Here is an 18,627-nt window from a genome sequence, read left to right on the forward strand (position 1 = left end):
GCCTTTTCAGCTTGGAAAAGACACAACTAAGCGTGGATATGATAGAGTCTTATAAAATCTTGATTGGTGTGGAGAAAATGAATGAAGAAGTGCTATTACCCCTTCACTTAACACAAGAACCAGATAATGACATTGGCAAATAACGCATTTTAAAAATCTTGGCCTACTAGGGAACATATATTTATGTAAGTTTCCCAGTCACAAATCTAGCTTCTGGAGAAAAGTCACTAAAACATAGTCCAGTGCTCTGGCTGCTGTTGTTTGTCAGGCCACCGTTCACTCTATTGCTCTGCCCTAATAGCCCTGTGCTGTCACCTTCTGCTGCCACCTGCCACTGGGACCTCTGTGAGCTGGTCTCTCGCGGTTCCCACCCAGCTCTCAGTGGGGGAACCTCCCTGCTAGTGCAGGCTGGGCCAAAGTGTCTTCCACAGAAACACTGTCCCACAGCAGGTCTGAGCACTTAGACCTGATTATCAGAGATTTCAGCTGCAGTGGTCACTGAACAGAACAAAAGACTCTCTATGGAGCCTAATCAGCTCTGTCTTTAAACAGTGGAGAGGGACAGGTCCCCACCCTCTCTTTTGATGCCCTCAATCAGCACAGGCTAAATACAGTTCTGCTGCCCTTTACTCATGTAATAAGAACAACAACCTTTCATCCCCCCCCCCCACCCCAACGCATTCAAGTGATTTGTAACCCAGCCCCAGCCAAAATCTATCACTTGGGCAACACAGCTCTGTTTGCTGGATACCGAGGTAGATTAGGTGTGAATGTAAATACAATCTAGTCCTGAAGCCTTTCCCCCCAAGTCCCCAGCTCATCACTAGCTCTCAGGGAGAGCTCATTTAGACTTTGCTTACAAATCATCATTTGAAATTACTAGGTTGGCCAACCTCATTGAAATGAATGCACTGATATCGCCACCAAAAACAACAGCTGTATGAGGAAGCTAGTCTATGTTCATACTTTTCAAATCTATTATATTTTTTTCAGATACACGTATTTTCTCATACACTCTATATGCTTTTACAGTGGGTATTAACTTTTCAATTTCAATTCAAATTTCCAAACAATCACTAAAGTGGCAACGCTGCAGGTAACTAGTTCACAAAACTGTGTGTGTGTGTGGGGGGGGGGGGGGTGTTGGGAAAATTCGGGGGGGGGGGGTGTAGGGAAATCCCTGCCCCCAGCTTTCTCTGTGAAAAGTTTGCTCGGGCTGTGGGAAGGAAGCTGGCATTATTTCGAATTCCGGAGCTGTGCTCACCCATGTGGTGGGAACGGGAATTGCACCTTTCCACGTTGCTTTTGAACACACAGTTGCATGAGCTGGCTTTCAGCACCCCCCACTATACAACTGGATCGAGCCCCGCTGCCCTTTGCCCCCTTGTAGCCCCTGTAAAGAGCAGGCAAAAGAATCTGATTCCAAGTAAGGGCAGGCTGAGGACTGCGGCTTCAGCAGATGTTACCGAGCATGCTCAGGACAATCTAAGCAGCAAATTCTGTCAGGGAGCAGTTTTTTGACAGGACACCTGCCCCCCCCCCCACCGCCATGGGTGGAGTCTAGAGGGGAGGGAGGGGGTGTGGGCATGAGGTGTTGCAAATTTTATTACAATCTTAGGCGAAGAAAAGACAATTTCCAGGGTGAAACTGGGGTGGCCAAACCCTGGGGCGTTGGCGAGATCCGATGTCGTCGCTGTAGCCGGGTTGCAGGCTCCTGGCGTCGTTAGCACTGACACAGGGTTTACTCTGACTTGGACAGGAAACCTCAGGGCGTTGGGGCATTTTTTATTGTGCAGGGGGGATCGCCAGCCTGAAGAGCGGGAAACTGGTGGTCTGCATGATGAACAGAAAGGCCGAATGGAGGGGGGAGGAGGGAGAGGCTAATGGGGAGGGGCATGTTCAAGGCCATGAGGGAGAGGCTCACTGTGGTGGGGAGGATCCAGGGGCACCATTTCAGATTTTGGGGAGGGGGCAACTCCAAGTCCATGAGGGAGCGGGGAGAGGAGCAAACGATGGGGGGGAGTTTGCTTCTGCCTGGTGGTACAAAACTATGGCCACCCCGCGGGAATCAAAGTATGAAACCTCTGGGGAATTCAACTCCTTCCCTATGGGGTCCATCCCCTTTTAGGGGGGCAGAGAAAAGGCAGCACAGAAGAGCTGCCCCTCGCTCTCCTGGGCAGGGTAAAGGGAGCCAATGCCAGGGTGAGTCACTCCCTGTAGGTTCTTGTGCTATGGGAAGTATTAGGACAGGCCGGGCTGGGCCTGCCCAAAACTAAAGGCCCTGTCCCTTGACAAAGGGGGAGGAACCACTAAGTCCAGGCTCCAGTTGATGGTGGGGGACAACAAAGGAGAAAACAGGAACGGGAGCCTGGTCTCAGGCGGAAAATCAGGGATCCGGAGGGGGACGCCGAGCAGAGAACCCCCGACAGCCCCCACCGCTTCTCCAAGGCGTCCAGGAGTCAGTGGGCCCAGAGGAACTCTGCCCGGAGACAGGAGCGGACAAGGGACTGGAAATAGGCCACAGTCGCAGGGCAAACCCCATCCAGCTTTCTGCTCCTGGAGTGACAGATGGCCGTCAGGCCAGCGCCAGGAGGTGGGTGAGGCTTTGTGGGGCGGCCGGGGCATGTGTGCAGCTCAGGAGGTGCAGGGAGAAATGCAGAGAGGTTCTGGAGGAGCCAGAAGAGGGGCTGCAACAAAAGTGCCATGTGCCTGGGTCTCTGTCTCCACAAAAGGGAGAGGCACCGGGGGAGCTGAGGAGCTGTGCCAGGTACACACCCCTGCTTTGGCTCCAGGGAGGAGCCACCCACTAGTATCCTCGGCTGGCCGTGGGGCCGGACAGCGGTACTGGCCCCCCAGGGTTCCTCACGCTCTCAGGTGGCAGCAGGCCCTGCCACCCGCTGTTGAAGCAGGACGCGAGGGCGAGGACATGGGTGGGGTGAACATGAGAGGGTACAGATGTTCTCTGGTGCAGTTTGGAGGCGGAACATCTGGCTGTTCTCCAGCCGGATCAGGTGGAGTTTTTCCTAAGGGGAGAATTCAGGTTAGATACACAGGGACATTGGGAAGATAAATCCATCCAAAGATTGTGAGATGCTCCCATACTACAGTGATGGGGTGCGGGGGACATAAGTGCCATAGATCAATGTATAGCTTTCTCTTCGCAATCCACACCCTACCTGCCTCTCTCATTCGCTATCACCCCTAGGAGGAGCTCCTCATCAACATTTGCAAAGCCTTCGCATTGCCCTCTTTCAAATTGCCCCTCAAAACCTCTCCTGTGCCGGGAAATCTGAAACCAACTTGACACTGGTTAGGTTACTGGGGTGTTGAGACCACAGCCTCTATAGAAATCCATGGTACGCCCACATCTTGAGTACTGCATGCAGATGTGGTCGCCCCAACTCAAAAAAGAGATATTGGAATTGGAAAAGGTTCAGAAAAGGGCAACAAAAATGATTAGGGGTATGGAACAGCTTCCTTGTGAGGAGAGATTAATAAGACTGGGACTTTTCAGCTTGGAAAAGAGACAACTAATGGGGGATAAGATAGAGGTGTGTAAAATCATGACACGTGTGGAGAAAGTAAATAAGGAAGTGTTATTTATTCCATCTCATAACACAAGAACTAATGGTCACCAAATGAAATTAATGACAGGTTTCAGAGTAGCAGCCGTGTTAGTCTGTAGCTGCAAAAAGAAAAGGAGGGCTTGTGGCACCTTAGAGACGAACAAAGTTGGTGTTTAAGTGTTTAAGTGACCATCACTTATTAGCAGCGTAGTGTCCAGGAAGTGGATCTCTTGTGTGGACTGGTCCAGGCTGAGGTTGATGGTGGGATGGAAATTTTCTATTTTTGGCTTTTTGACCATGAGCGAATCTCTTTGCTTCTCCGTGCCTCAGTTTCCATGACGATGAAATAAAGCTAATCAAGGTTATGTTTTTTTTTTTCTCTCCTGTTTTTCAAGGCGGGACACTTAGATACATTTGGGGCCTGTCTAAGCTACCAATCTAGAGTGTATTTGTAAGCTGATGACCCCCACATGTTGTTCAGAAGCTATGGATGACACAAGCTCCTAAGGTTGTTCTGTGCTTAGCCCCTATGGCACAGCTGGGCTGGGCGGCCTTGTCTTGCTGTGCTGTGTGGAGCAGGTTCTGGGCACTAGGGATATGAAGAGGTTCTCAAGGACTAATTCTTGAAAATAAATATCAGTGAACTGCAACCCAAATAAAAAATCACTGCTGTTAACATTGGTGGGTGATCAAATAGTAGCAGAGTGGTAATTAATGATAAGGACAGGGCAGTGACACAGAGCAATCGGATCCCTTGAGAAGCTGGACCCATTCAAAAAAACAAGTTTGAAAATAACCAAAGGAAGGGTCCTATAGCTAGCAACAAAGCATGCAGGCCACACCTACAGAATGGGGAAGTGTATCCAGGAAAGCACTGACTGTGAAGAGGATTTCGGGGCCATGCTGGGCAAGCCATTCAACATGAGCACCCAGGGTGATGCTGTGGTGAACAGGGCTAAAGCCATCATTAGATGTATGAAAAGAGCAGTGAGGCGCAGAGGGAGGTGACACACCATGAGGAAGACGGATCATGGAATCCTGCATCCAGTTTTGGCTTCCACCTTTGAAAAAAGATTTTGAAATCTTGGAGATGGGGCAGCAAAAAGCAACGAAACGTTTTGAGGGTTGGAGAAAAATACCTGCGAGTGAGCTACTGAAAGAGCTCAGCCTGTTTAGATGATTAAAAAGATCGGGAGGTGACGTCATTGAAGTGTTGAAGTGACTTCATGGAGAGAAAATATCAGGTATTAAAGGGCTCATTAATCTAGCAGAGAAAAGCATAACAAGACCCAGTGGCTGGAAACTCAAAAGAGACCAATTCATATGAGAAAGAGGGCACACATATTCAACTGTGAGGCTGAATCACCAAAGGAACAAACTAGAAAGGGAAGTGGTGGGAATTCCCCACCTCTTGATGTCTTCTAATGAAGACTAGATGCCTTTCTGGAACGTGTGTAGTCAAAAACTAGGTCCTATGCTCTACAGAAAGCATGTGATATGCAGGGGGTCAGATGACATGCTCTAATTGTCTTTTCTGTCCATAAAGTCTGCTAATTTATGAAAAACTGAGCATAGCATGGGGAGAAGCCTCTGATGTTTTAATGTGTTCGGCTTGAGCCCACAATGAATGCTCATTGAGTCGGGTGATCCAGGGGAAGCAGGTCAAACATCCAATGTAGCTGGACAGCGGCAGGACATCAGCACTGCAGGGGAGGGGTGGGTGTGGCAGTGACATCACAAGGGCCTTTGGCAGGACCTCAGCCTATTGGACAAAGGTGGTGGGGAGGCGATGACCTCACAGAGAGATCTTGACATCAGCCAGGCAGGACAGGGGTGCAGGACAGGGGCAACCTCGGAGATCCCTGTGGCTTTGCTTCAGCACGTCTCCTTCTCGAGGTCTCTCCTGGAGGACTGAGAGAGCATTCACTTTCACATTCGTGAGCGCAAGGAGGACCCTCTTCGGAGTTTTCTCCTTTTCTTTTAGTGGTTTTGCTCAAAAACAGGCGTCCCTGTATAGAAGGTAAGAGCCTCGGAGAGGTTTGGAACCTGTTCAGTCTGATCTATGAGCTGCCGGCTGAATTCTAGGAATGGAAAACATTAGATTGTGGGGGCAGCATTTTCTTTCCGACCTAGGACTTTGTCCCTTAGAATTACTGGGGACATTGGGGTTTCTCCTTTTTGTTTTCCCTTTTCCTGTCTCTCCCTCCTTTCTCTCTTCTCTTGCATCTTTGTCCTTTTCCCCTGCTTTCCTTTCACCACCAGGACCTGTCTGTGCGTGTGGAGTTGGGGACGGAGGGCGGGCGGGGGGGGGGGGGGCGGTGTTGCACTCCAACTCTCATTGCGGGATGCCCTCCCAAAGTCATGTGGCTGGAATGGTGCTCTAAGAGTGACTCCCTCCGGTGGTGACCCGGGACATCTGGTGAGAACTCTCAGCTTTCTGCTTCTCAGAGTCTCAATGCTGATTGGGGGAGCTTGGGGCTATTGTGAGGGAGGAGGCTCAGGTCCTTGTTACCCTCTTTTAAGACCAAGGAAATAGGCCATAACCAAACATGTATTTGATTGCTCTTGCCGCTTTTCTCCATTCATTGTCTTTGAGTAATTCACGATTCTCTTTCTAATGGGCTAGTTCTTCTAAAATACTTACGAAAGAATTAGGTTTTAATCAAGCCAAATGCAACCCCATACCTCCAGTAACAAAGGAGTCAGATGGCACCATACAGAATTGAGGACAATCCGCTGGAAAGCAGTGACCCTGAAAAGGATTTTAGGGCCATAGTGGACGAGCTGCTCAATGTGATCTGTCAATGTGAAACTGTGTTAAAAAAGGTTAAAGCCATTCTTGGATGGATAGAGTAGTGAGGATGGAAAGGGAATTGAAACAGCATTGGTGAGACTGATGTTGGAATGTTGAATCCAGTTCTTGTGTCCACATTTTGAATATTATGTTAAAACAATTGGAGAGGGTGCAGAAAAGATTCATAAGTGAGTGATGGGGATGATGCCCTATAATGAGACACTGAAAAAGCTCAATCTGTTTAGTATATACAAGAGAAGAATGAGAAGTGAGTTGCTTGACTTCATGGAGAGAAAATGTTGAGTATAAAAGGGCTCTTTTATGTCGAAGAGAAAGGTATGACAAGACCCCGTGGATGGAAGCAGAAATCAGAAAAAGTATAATGACAATAAGACCCAGATTTGTAAGAGGGTGGTTCATCATTGGCACAAAGAACCAAGAGAAATGATGGCTTCTCCATCTCTTGATCTCTTCGAATAAAGACTAGATGCCTTTCTGGAAAATGTTTGAGTAAAAGAAAAGCCCAGCTCTTCTGACATACAGGAGGCCTTAGGATACGCAGGGGATCAGATTAAATGCTCGAACGGTTCCTTCTGGCCATAAAGTGGACTAACTTGTGAAACCTAATTGCGGCCTGGGGAAGAACCTCTGTGTTCTACTGTGTAGTTGGTGTCATCCCCACAAGGAAGAGTCATTGAGTGGGGTGATCCAGGGGAAGCAGCTGAAACATCCAGTGTGGCTGGACAGGGGCAGGACATCAACACTGCAGGGGAGGGGTGGGTATGGCAGTGACATCACAAGGGCCTTTGGCAGGACCTCAGCCTATTGGACAAAGGTGGTGGGGAGGCGATGATCTCACAGAGAGATCTTGACATCAGCCAGGCAGGACAGGGGTGCAGGACAGGGTCAACCTTGGAGATCCCTGTGGCTTTGCTTCAGCACGTCTCCTTCTCGAGGTCTCTCCTGGAGGACTGAGAGAGCATTCACTTGCACGTACATGAGCGCAAGGAGGACCCTCTTTGGAGTTTTCTCCTTTTCTTTTAGTGGTTTTGCTCAAAAACAGACATCCCTGTATAGAAGGTAAGAGCCTCGGAGAGGTTTGGAACCTGTTCAGTCTGATCCATGAGGTGCTGGCTGATTTTTAGGAAAGGAAAACATTAGATTGTGGGGGAAGTATTTTATTTCCGACCTAGGACTTTGTCCCTTAGAATTACTGGGGACATTGGGGTTTCTCCTTTTTGTTTTCCCTTTTCCTCTGTCCCTCCTACCTTTCTCTTCTTGCTTCCTTTGTCCTTTTCCTCTGCTCTCCTCCCACCAACAGGAGCTCTGTGTGTGGAGTGGGGGCCGGGGGGGGGGTTGTGAGAGGCCCTCACAGAGAGGTGAGACTGGACTAGTGCTCCGAGAGTGATCCCCTCGGTGGTGACCAGGGCCATTCTTTGGGCTATTTGATGAGAACGCTTAGCCTCCCACCCCTCAAAGTCCCAACCTTGATTGGCTGAGGAGGGGGCTATTGACAGTAAGGAAACTCTGGTCTTTGTTGTTCTCTTTTATGACCAAGCAAATAAGTCACAACCAGTTAGATGTGTGACCAATGTGGACGCTGCTCTCCATTCATTGTCTCGGAGCAGTTCATGATCCTCTCGAACATTCCAATTCTTCTGAAATAATTGCTGAATAATTACTATGAACAATTGTTGGTCTGTAGCTTATTTGAGAGCAACTCTGCTACTGACTGGCTGCATCAGCTAAGACAAGTCACTGCTCCTTTCTCAGCCTTCGTTTCTCCTTCTGTCAAGTACAAATAACAATCCTCTCCCACCTACCTCGCCATGGGTGGATGCTGGGGATCCACTGAAGAGTGTCACTCGGAGCAGTGCAGACTAGGGGGTGTCCTATCACACTGAGCCATAGCAGATTATGACCTAATATTCAATCTCATTTGTATTTTATTGTTTTGAAATTGTGAAGAGCAGCAACTACTTAGCTCAGACTGAAGCATCTCATCTAATTTTCTAGAGCATAGTGTCTTCATTTGTGTACGATGAGACAGTTTAATGCGCTGTGATGGACAGGAGATGCTCTTGTTTTGCAAACAAATATTTTTGCAAAGAATTTTCATCCTACTTGTTACGATTTCAAGAAACAAAGTGGTTTCGTCTGAATGGATTTTCTGAGAGAAAACGGTTTCCATGAAAATGTTCACACCTTATTTCCTGGGCTTTATCCCTGCCTCCGGGGGGTTGTTGTCTGTTAGAACAGGAGTCAGGACTGTTGTCTTCTCTTTCTGGCTCCGTCACCGCTTTGCTGTGTGACACCTTGGGTAGGTCCAATGGGAACAGGGTCAATTCTCTAAGTCCAGGCAGCAGGGAGCCTGGGTGAGATAAGGGATGTTAAGGCCGTCTGCGAAGGAGAAAGGGATGTTTCCAGGTGCTGAATATCAAGAACTCTAAACTTTGCTAAAATGGCTAGACTCGAGAAACAAAAATTAGTTGGGGCCAAACTTAAACCATTGTCTTTTTTAAAGCCCATTCAGGGATGTGAGTCCCAGAGAGCCATAGAGAGGGGGAGCAACTTGCTCAAAGTCCCACAGATCAAGAGGCAGCAATGGAAGCAGGAGTGACCCTCCCTCTCAAAGGCAGGGGGACCAGCCATTAGGGTCTGGTTGCAATTGCCAGCTGTGGGAGGGAGTGTGCGGCAATGGTTAGTGAAGGGGTCCATCCATGGCTCTGACTCTCAGTGTGACCCTGAGCTGGTAGCTGAGGCCCGTTTGCCGTCAGTCGGGTTGGGGTCCCATCACTACAGCCCAGCAGGGTTGGGAGGCTCCAGGAAGGTGTCTAAAGTGCTGGGATGTCAGGATCCTGGAGGCGCTGTCACCTCCGCCCTAGGGCAGTGTTCTGCACCCCCCTGCTGCTGGCTGAGTTTCTCCATCCCTTGGCAATAAGACAGACTCTTCTTTTCACAGCCAGTCGATCGCCCTCGTGTCATCACCCTGCCTGCTGGCTGGGCAGGGTAACTCCTGAGGTCACCACCCTCTCCAGCCTGCTTTGGGCTTGGAGAGTGAGGAGGAGGGCGAGGGACGTCTGCTGACCCTGAACATCCGCCATCCATCATACCATCACTGAGAGCAAGTGAGTGGGATTCGGGTTCATCCGTGTCTTCCCCTGTCTGTCTGGGGAGAGGAGAAACAGGGGGAGAGAATATCTCCAAAGGGGGATTTCATTTGCAAACAGCCCCCAAGAGCCCCTCACTCTTAGGCCAGGCAGGGGCTTCTCCAGAGCCGTCTACAGTGTGTTTGGAAAGGTTCCAGCAATGGTGCTCCCAGCCCTTCCCTTGTGGGACACTGTTCACCAGGATGAGAGTCTCTGAGCTGGGCCAGACCCTGTGAGCTGCTGAGCCTGGAAATCAATGGAGAATGAGGAGGGCCCTGGTCTTCCTATGCCTAGGGTCTCTGTGACTTTGACATGGGGAATGGTTTCGCAGGAGAAGTCCGGGCTCCTGGGTTCTGTTCCTTCTCTAGCCTGGGCGGGAGAGTGGCCTGGGACGACAGGAGGGGGCTGCTTGTCCAGAGTAACCGATGGTCTTTGGGACTGACCCCCTTGCTGGAAAAGGATGAGACTTCCTGGCTATTGCAGCAGCAGGGATTACGAGGGGGAACGTTGGGAGCAGATCAGGCAATGAACTCCTGCCCGTGTGTGTAGATGGCACTCCCTGCACTCCTGTGGGGGCAGAAGGGGCGGCTGTGGTTGGAGCAGGGAGGAGGAGGGACGGAAAAGGGCCAGGAGTGAAAGGCTGCCTTGAGCCCAGACTCACCCCTGCTCCCCGCTCGGTTCCAGGATGGCCAGGTTCCTGTGGATGTTGCGGAGGAAGGCTCTGCAGGTGGCCCCAGAGCCTGAGGGAAGCAGCTGCCGTCTTCCCAAGGGGCAGAGCAACCCCTGCGTCCCCGCTGGCGGGGAAGCAGCTCCCGTCCAGGCCAGACGGCGGAAGTGCCCGGCCTTCTGGAAAAGGACCCCGGCTCCCGGTGCAGGCGACGAACTGGGAGAGGCCCCGACCAGGCCCCAGTGGAGCTGGCCCAGGCTGCGGTTTGACAGACAGGACCCAGCCCAGGAGGGGTGGCGGGCAGGGTGGCTCTGGGGCTTGTTGTGTGGGCAGCAGCGGCCCCAGGAGCCCAGCCCTCCTTCCCATCAGGAGGCCTCGCCCTGCCCGCTCTCTGAGGCCCTTCCAGCCCCCGCCGGCCAGGAGGGGGAAGGTCCCTGTCCCAGCACCGGCAGCTCAGCCTGGGACAGCGGCAGCACCTGGGCCTCTGGCAGCAGCCAGGCCGACGGGCACCACTGCTTTATTCCAGGTGAGGAGCCAGGCTGGGCTCCGGGAGGGCTGAGGACGGGATGTGAACACCCTGGGCCCAGACGCTCTCCCAGGGATACGGGGGTTCCCCAGCCCAGGTGTCTGGCCTGAGCCGCGCGAACCCCACGGACAGCAGCAGCCATCACACAGCTGCCCCTTCCGCACGGGGACCTGGGGGTGGGGGTGTGAAGAGTTGCTGCCAGTTGGTCCTTGCTGCTCCGGGCGGGGGGAACAGGCACCTCCCCTGGAGTCCTGGGCAGGGGAGGGGGGCTCTGCTCTGGGCTTCGGCAGCTGTTGGGGGCTGAAGGCATCCCTGAGAGGGAGGTTTGGGGACCCATCTGCCCTGGGCGCCTGAGGTGGGAAGGGGGGTCTTGAATCCTGCTCTGCCCACCACGCCCCTGTCCTTCCCTCCCTGGTGCAGGGACCCCCCTGGATTCGGAGCAGGAGGAAGGGGTGGACGTGGCCAAAGATGAAGCTGCTCTCAAGGTCATCCGAGAGCAGCTCCAGTGCAGAGATAAGGTACAAATGTTCACCACCTGGGCTAGAACCAAGATTGCCCTGTCCCTTCCCAGCATCCCCACTCCCTGCCGAGGGTCTTGTCCCTCCTGATCCACCACCCCTAATGGGTCCCTTTTACATCCATGATGTGGGACCCCCAGATGGGGGTGTTTGTCCCACAACAGCCGAGGTCGTCTCCCCCGACAGGCACTGTCCCAGTTCCTGATCCTGCTTCTGTAGGAGTGGTGGGGGATTTGGACAATCGGCGGGTCCCCACAATCTCCCATTGAGGCCTGAGCCCTGGAGCTAGTTTGGGTGGGGAAGGAAGGTCCCTCGCTAACAGGTTCTCTCTCGTTATACCCCACTCCTTGTGGGTCCAGGATGAGGGGCAGCAGCTCCTGTTCCTTCAGGCCATCTACCCCGCATGTCTGGCTGCACGGGAGAGAGGGGAGGACACGCTGGAGCCGCGCTGCTGCAAGGCGGCTGTGGTGAAGAGGATCGTGGTGAGTGAGACACGCCATACGGCAGCTGGCGAGAGGAGAGAGACATGGGATTGGCAAGGGTATGGCCAGGCTAATGGGTGGGGGCTGGGTATTGTTGGAGGGGGCAGCAGAGGGCAGGGATTGCTGTCGCTGAAGACTTGGGAGAAGAGAAGGGAGAAATTCTGAGATTGGTGGGTAGTGGGCAGGGTGGGAATTGTGGGGCTGGAGGGCAGCTGAGAGTGGGGGACAAGGAATCACATGGTCCCAGCTCGGTCATCGGGATGGGGCTAAATGGGGGAAGTTTTGACAGGGAGGAGGAAAGAAGGGGATTGGGAGTGAGCTGGGCAGGAATCCGGGAAGGGGGACAAGTCAGATGGGCAGGAAGGAATCAGAGGAGTGGGAGGTTGTGGGGGATCCTGCTGGCCATGTGGGGCACTGGCTGTGTCATCTCCTCACTGGGAGGTGTCAGTCGGGCCTGAATCTCACATGCTCCTTTGTCTCCTTCGCGTCTCACAGGAGCTCATCGAGGAGCTTCCCGATGACTCGTCACCCAGCGCCGTCCTCGCCCACTCCCTGGCTGCAGTGGGCAACCTCTGGTACCGAGACAGTCCCACCCCCACACCCCGCCGGCTCCCCTCACCCCAGTGCTGCTCAGGCCAAAGGCTGGGAGTCACCGTCACTCTCCCTCCCAGATCACCTCCCAAGAGTGGCGCCTCTGGCAGAGATGGTGGGGTGGGAAGGGTCACTCTCTCCTGGCAGGGCTCTTCTTTTCACTTCCATAACATGACAGGGGCCTTGGGGAGGGGCTCACTCCCGGGCTCAGATACAGGAGGGGCAGTAGGCTCCAGGGAACAGGAGTTATTCCTGTCCTGCCACTGTCTGTATGGGACGCCGTGGCCTTGTCATTCCCTCGCTCAGTGCCTCAGTTTCCATTCTCTCCAGCATGTGCCTCTATCCCTTTGGGTTGGTGTCCGTGTTGGCGACAGTCTCACCCCCGTACTGCACAGTCTAATACCAGCTCCTCTCTCTTGCCAGCACCATAAAACCTGCCCTGGAGCCAGCCCTAGAGACCCACCTCTTGCGAGCTGCTCTTCACTCCGTCTTCACCCTGGGCACGGAGAAGGACACCACCGACATCCAGGTACCTCCTCCTCCTCCATCCTCTTACTTTTCCAGAGTGGTTCTTGGCCCCTGCTCCCTTGATTCGCTAGAGCTCCAGATTTAGGGGTGGGGTAACAGAGTTGGAACAAGCTGCAGGGTTGGATTCTTCCCTTCAGCAGGGAAGAGATTACCCCTCCCTGGGGGATTTATTTCTTTCTTTCTTTCTTTCTTTCTTTCTTTCTTTCTTTCTTTCTTTCTTTCTTTCTTTCTTTCTTTCATAAGCCATGTTTTATCCAGAAGCCCAGCTTCCATCCATAGCAACTTGGCTGTTTCATACTCTTCTGCCTACAAGGTCCTCTGGAGAGACCTGCTAAGCTCATGGATCAAAGGTCCCGGGGTCATCAATTCTTGCGAATTGCCTGCCGTGGGATGTGAAGGAGAGAGGCCAGGAGATGTGTTTGGAGTCTCCCCAGTGCTTCCCAGAGACCCCTCTTCCCATCCTGTGGCACGTGTAGGCCCAGGTTCCCTAACTCTGACCCATGCTTTGCAGGCTCTGCAGAAAGTCATCCCAGAGGTCCTGGATGCCATGCTGGGGAACCTGCTGGCAGAGTCCCCAGACACAGACAGGCTCCACTTCATCTTGGAGGTGAGCCCCATTTCACCTGAACTCTTTGGGAGACTGGTAAGGAGAGAGTGGAAGATCCATTTTCTACTGTGTCCTCCTAGCGGGGTCCCCAGTGGGCCGTCCTTGGTTGGGGAGGTCAGTGCAATGCAGTGTCAGGTCCTTCCTTCTTGAGGGACAGAGGAAAGAGCTGGGATTTCAAGCCAGAGCTCTGCCTAGTTCTGCTGAGCACTAACCACAGGGCTCCTGGCTGTCTTGGGGAGTGAGAGTCTGAAAACCCACCCTTCCCCCACCCGTCCAACACACACACCCCATGAGATTTGGGAGATGGTTCTCAGAGAAGAGGCACACGCTCCTTCCTAGAGAAACAGCAGGAGCCCAGGGAATCAGCCCTTCCCTCTGATCTGCTCTGAAATTCCTGGGGGAATTGTGTTCTCAGTCACTCCCTCCATCCCCGCAAGGATTTTCGTAGCAGGGAAGGGCCGAGGGTTCAGTCTCCTTTCTGGTGAACTGTTCAGGATTCAGGAGTTCTGGGAGGATGGGACCAGCCCCGACCCCGAACATTGTCCCAATCGAGAGAGACGCTGACAAGTTGTGATCTGCAGGGTACAAGCTGTGTCCTGGGGGAAAGAATTCCCTTCTAAAGCTCTGCCATCAATGCCTCAGATATTCCCCCCTGCACAGAATGTCTCAGGCCCCTGGGGCTGGGGGCGTGGGGGGCTCATTTGCAAAGCAGGTGCACCTGGCCACTGAGTCTGACCTGCCTCCTTTCCTCACAGGATATCAACTTGTGGGTCGTGTCCAGGGTGTCGCAGGAGCGAGCCAGGGCCATCAGGAGCAGCACAGCCCTGCTGAGATACACAGTCTCCCTCCCTGAGTTTGACGTAAGTGATCTCCGACCCCAGCTTGCTGTCTCCAGGCGGAGGCGGGCTGGCTCCAGCGGGCTGCAGGATTTGCTACTGCCAGGGCTGTGGCTTAGGAGGGTTCTTCATGGGGAGGCAGAGTCAGAGCAGGGACTGAGCTAGGCTTGAGTCAAGTTCTTCTTGTCCTGGTTCAGTGTTGTCCCTGGGCCTTTAAGGAGACCATGCTGCACCCCTGCTTGGCATCCCAAAGCAGCTCCGGGCTCCCTTGGCAGCAGAGCAAATGAAGGGTCGATCTCAAGCTCCTCTCCCCCAGCATCTCCTGCAGAGGAGCTAAGGGGAAGGAGCCCTCTGGCCCAGGGGAGCTGACAGGAAAATGCTGATGGAGTCCCCTCTCCTCTCCCTTCCATTAGATCTCAGCCGAGTTCCCTAGGATGGGTCACCATGTGGCCCAGCTGGCTCTATTTGTCAGCGATCCAGACAAGGACATCAGCCGGCAGGCCAGGGAGGGGACTTACCGGCTCTACCAACTGCTGCTCCAACAGAGGGGTAAGGAACCCAGCTGGGACACAGAACCCAATAGGGGACTGAGAGTGACCACAAGTGGATAATGGGACCCCAGACCATTTCTCTCAGACTGACCCCAGCTGGAGGACAAGTCTCTCTCTGCCTCTGTTCTTCTCCACTCCACTGTGGAGCCACCAATGGGATTGGAAGGACACAGAAACTGCAACTAGAATGAGGAGAAAAGTCTCTCTCTCTCTCTCTCTCTCTTCCAGGCCTGACCATACATGACGCAGAAGATCTCTGGTGCTATGACTGGCACCAGGACAGAAGGCTCTTAGGCTACAAGAATACAGCCAGAGTGGGGGAGGTAAGGGCACTGTGCCAGGGCATGAGACAGCTCAGGGAGTGTGGCTGGCTGGGTTCCTTGCAGTGGATGCCTCCTGGAGACAGGAAAAGAGCCCACTCCTTATTTCCAGTTCAGAATTCCTCATCCAGCAACCGGTGGGACAGGCTGGTGCTAAAGGTCCCACATTGGAACCTCGCTAGTTGCCGTGATTTGAGTGTCTTACATGGCTGCATTGCTCCGTGGCATAAGGAGGATCCCCAGGTGGGTGAGTTAATATAGGATTATGGCTCTGGGTGTCTCTCTGCTCCTTGTCCCCCTGGCTGATCCCCAAGTGTCTGAGAGGAGAGCCCTGAGTCAGTCAGTCACGATTGCTTGATCAGACCCTTGTTTAATTCCCTGCACCTTATAGAAGCAGAGAAAGGAGGTGGGCTTTGCCCAATTCCATTGCCGGTCAGGGAGCAGAATGCCCCAACCTGGGAACTGGGTAGGGACATAGTGAGCTCCAGAGCCAATATGGACCACATGCACCCCCCTCATGTCTCCAGCCCTGGCCAGGGAATGGCAGAGTATCTGGACCTCAGCCACTGTTCCAAAGAAGCACATTGTCACTGAGCCAAGTTGTGGCTACTTGCTGCACAAGTAGAAAATCAAAGACACCCCCGTGCCCCCATCTCACAACTGTGGTGAGAATATCCAAACCTTCCAACACACCCTAACACAGTGCCCCCAGCCTGGAGTCAAAGGTGAAATGGGTGATTGCCACAACGTCACAGAGGAGGCCCTGGAGCGGCTCCTGGATCGACAAGGGCATCTACAGAACACTGCTCCACAGACGCCCCGTGAGAGAGACTGTGTGAGCTTGTCCCGCCTCCCACAAGCTGAATTGCTGCCGCGGAAGGAAAGTCTCCGAGGAGCGTCTGGGATGGGGACTGGGCCATGAGTCTCCTTGTCCTTGTCAGGCTGCAGGTTGGATTCCCCTTGAAGAAACCAAGGAGATGCAGAGGCCATTCCCAGCAACGAGAGAAATCACTAAGCTGGGGTGAAGAGACTTTTGGTCTGTCAGCTCCAACCCCCTCGCCCCACACAACACACACACACACTCCTCTAGCCGCTGAGGTGCAGGAGATCTCTCTGCTGGAAGCAACACAGGGTCCCCTGTCGTCTCGGTGCCCTGCACAGCAGAGTGGGCCTGCTCACACACATTAGAGATCCATTTCCAGCCCATCCTGGCCCCTGCCAGAAATTGCCCTCCCGAAAGAGCCACTGGAGTCTTTGGTCCCTCAGCATCTGCCACCTTTTAATAAAGGGGCTTCCCTGAGTCCTGGGACCCTGAAAGCCTCCTGGGGAATGAAGTGCCTTGGCCACAGCAGCTCTCTTCCCCGCCCTTTGGGGCACTAGATGCCATTGTACTGCCAGGACTTGGAGGCTGGCTCTGGCCAATCTGCTCGAGCCTCATGTCCTCTTGGTTTTAGGTCTTTGGAAAATTCTTCTCCATCGGTCAGAAAAGATCCTTCCTTCAGACAGCAGTGCTGGCTATCCACGACCCCGTGCTACGTGTCAGCCAGGCTGGGCTGGTGCTCGTCTACTCCCTCCTGGGGGAAGCACAGCAACTGATGGGGGTCACGGTAAGCAGCTGCAATCAACTCAGGAGCTTGGGGTGGGGGCCAGGGCCTCATTCCCATCCTATCGCCATTCGCTGGCCTGGTGCCAAGGAGCCTAGTGTTGATTTCTGGACTTCATGGACTTCTCTTCTTAGGATGTGGTGCTCTGCTATCACTCCTGGAAAGGACAGGAGAGTCCCCTAAGAGCCCTCTGGGAACCTTTCCTGCCCCACAGAGCTGCACCCATTTCCCTATAGCCAAGTGTTCATGTCACCTGAGCCACCATCGAGAGTTGCTCCCTTCCCCGGCAGCCTAGGAGGCCAAGGACTGACTGGTAATGGCAACTGACCAGGAAGGGCTGAGGCACATGGGAGTGGGAAACTGGTGTTGCTGCTGGTAGGGCTGGACCCGCTCTCGAGAGATTGGGAGGATTCAGTCAGCAGGGGCTGCTGACCTCCCTCGTTCACCAGGGCTGCCATCCTGTGGCTTCAGCTTTTGTCACTGGGGTGACTTGGGGAAAGGTCTCAACCTCTCCTCATCCCACTTCACTGCTGCCAGAATCCCTCCTGCCCCCCGCCACCCTGCTAGAGCCCCCTCCCTGCCCTACCTGGGTGGGGATGGAGGTAGGGGTGGAGGAGAGGGTTCTACGAACTTGAGCGGTGTCCCCAGGTGGGTTGGAGGTGGAACAGCTGTCAGGGGCACTGATGGGGAGGTGGCAGGAGCTCACCCGACAAGGAGGGGCGCTGGCACTGGAGGTCACTAGAGAGGACAGCAAGCCTCCATCCTGGGGGTCAGGAGGGTGAATCCACCACTCAGACATGAGCAGTTGCTGGGTGGAAATGATGGTGCTAGTTCCAGGTGCCCTTAATTCTCCCTGATTCCTGGGCAGTGTCTCCGTCTCTGACATGTTCTCGTTCCCCTGCAGCACGAGGATGTCACAGCAAAGGTCATGGGCCAGCTTCACATCATCAGGCACTTGCACCAGATGCCCGAGGTGCTGCAAGGGCTGTGGCTCGTCTGATGCTCTTAAAGGTTCCCCTCCCTGTTCAGCAAGTCCCGCTCTCTGCTGCAGGTACTGCTCTGTCTCATTGTAAATGCGGGGCTAGTGGAAGCGGAAAGGGAGGCCCCTGGCACTCACAGAAATTCTGTGCCCTCTCTGTGGAGCTGGGTCCTTCCCTCAGCCCCCCAAATTCCTCCATCTGGGGCAGGAGCTCTTTCCCTCCCACCCATTCCCCTCCCCTCTTTGCTTGATCTGACCCCCATCCCATTCCCCGTGCTCCCAGGCAGAGATCTTCCTGCCCCATATGGCGCAGAAGGACCTTTGTGTCAGGGCGACAGACTGTCTGCCCAACTGAAGCTCAGGAAGTTCCACATTTGAGGCGGTGAGGATGGGACAGAGGCTCAGGGCTAGCTTCATCTCCTGCCCTTTATTCTTCTTTGGGCTCTCAGAGTCTGCCATGAAGAGGAGCCTCCTCCCCCCGCCACGTCTTCTAGGCCCTGGGGTGTGTGACAGCCTCCCAGATGGCTGCAGTCAGAAGCTGAACCACCTCAGGGAGCAGTGGGGGCAGGTCCCTTGTCCGAGGAAACCAAGCAGTGGTAGTTCTCAAAGAGGCTGAGAGGGAAGACCCCGTTCCCTCATGGAGGTAAGAGCCATTGACTTCTTTGGGCATCTGGGTTTCTTGGGGGAGAAATGGGATCCCTGTTGCATAGCCTGGGTGGGAGCTTCCCCCATCCCTGGGACAGAGACATCTCCATCAATGTGCCACCCTTGTTTTTTTCCTAGCAAGAGACTCCCCAGAGAACTCCTCAAACCTGTTCTCCTGTGAACGTTTCTGGGAGGAGGCTCCCATCCCTCAGTCTCCAACTCCATCATGCAGTCTCTTTCACCTAACTTCTCCGCTCTCCAGCT

The sequence above is a fragment of the Eretmochelys imbricata genome, chromosome 14 (genome assembly GCF_965152235.1).
Source record: "Eretmochelys imbricata isolate rEreImb1 chromosome 14, rEreImb1.hap1, whole genome shotgun sequence".
In the NCBI taxonomy this organism is placed as follows: domain Eukaryota; kingdom Metazoa; phylum Chordata; order Testudines; family Cheloniidae; genus Eretmochelys; species Eretmochelys imbricata.